Source organism: Orycteropus afer, unplaced genomic scaffold, assembly GCF_000298275.1.
Source record: "Orycteropus afer afer isolate SDZICR_OR568_19922 unplaced genomic scaffold, OryAfe1.0 scaffold00097, whole genome shotgun sequence".
Classification (NCBI taxonomy): domain Eukaryota; kingdom Metazoa; phylum Chordata; class Mammalia; order Tubulidentata; family Orycteropodidae; genus Orycteropus; species Orycteropus afer.
Window position 1 is genome coordinate 4,661,441 of NW_006921684.1, and position 1,422 is coordinate 4,662,862.

Genomic DNA, 1,422 nt, shown 5'->3' on the forward strand with positions numbered 1-1,422 from the left:
CTTCATTCTTCTTTGCTCTGGATGAGGAGAGACCCATTGTTGCATCTAGATGGCCACTTGAGAGCTTTTAAGATCCCGGTCACTGCTCGCCAAAGTAGGATGTGGAACAATGTTTTTGTGTAGTATGTTATGCCAATTGAGCTTGATGTCCCCTGGGACCATGGTCCTGAGCCCACAGGTCCAACTACTTGCTCCCTTTGGGTAGCTGGCTGTGACAAAGAAGTGACTACAATCTTGTCCTTTGTCAGCCCTGCTATATATCTGGAAATTCTTACAGAACATATCAACACACTTGTAGAAACATTGTCTGCAACCTTATACATGGTCATATACATACATACTCCCCCTGCATAGACATACCTAATCCTTCAGCCTATTCAGCTACATGTGTTTGCCATCACTGACAGTGCAGTGCTGTATGTACAAAAGGCTTCATCTTTGTTGTCTGTGCCTCCCAAGCACCTCTCTATGTGTCCCTCTTCCTCAATGCCACCATGGTGATCACTCACATTTGGTACATTGCCCTTCTCTTCACCCAAATCAATACTTATCTCTACCTATCTAACAGTGTTCCCTCCTCTACCTTTCCACCCATGGTAACCAACAAAGAAAATTTCCTTCCATAGATAAACACCTTTCCTTGACTTTTTACAATAAAGACCTAATACAATATTTGTCTTTCTGTGATTGACTTATTTCACTCAACATAATGTCCTCCAAGTTCATATTTTGTGGTGTTTTGCAGATTCTACATTGTTATTTCTGGTTGCATAATATTCCATTGTGTGTATGTACCATAGCTTGGTTATCCATTCTTCTGTTGATGGGCACCTAGGTTGTTTCCATCTTTTTGCTATTGTAAATAGCCTGCAGTGAACATGGGTGTGCATATATCTGTTCTTTTCCTGGCTCTCACTTCTTTAGGATATATACTTAGTAATGGAATGGCTGGATCAAATGGTATTTCTAATTCTAACTTTTTAAGGAATCACCATACTGTTTTCACAGTGGTTGTATCATTGGACAGTACCACCAGCAGTGTATGAAAGTCCCAATCTTGCCACACCCTCACCAGCATTTGTTATTTTCTATTTTGTTGAACTTTGCTACTAGTGCTGGGGCAAGATGGTACCTCATTGTTGATTTGATTTGCATTGCTCTAATGGTTAATGATCGTGAGCATTTCTTCATGTGTTTGTTGGCTGCCTGAATATCCTCTTTGGTGAAGTGTCTGTTCATGTCATCTGCCCATTTTATTATAATAGGATTATTTATCTTTTTGTTGTTAAGGTGTTGAACTTTTCTATAAATTTTAGAGATAAGTCCCTTGTCAGATATGTTGTTACTGAATATTTTTTCCCAATCTCTATGTTCTTTTTTGACACTTTTGGAGAAGTCTCTGGAAGCACATAAAATTTGATT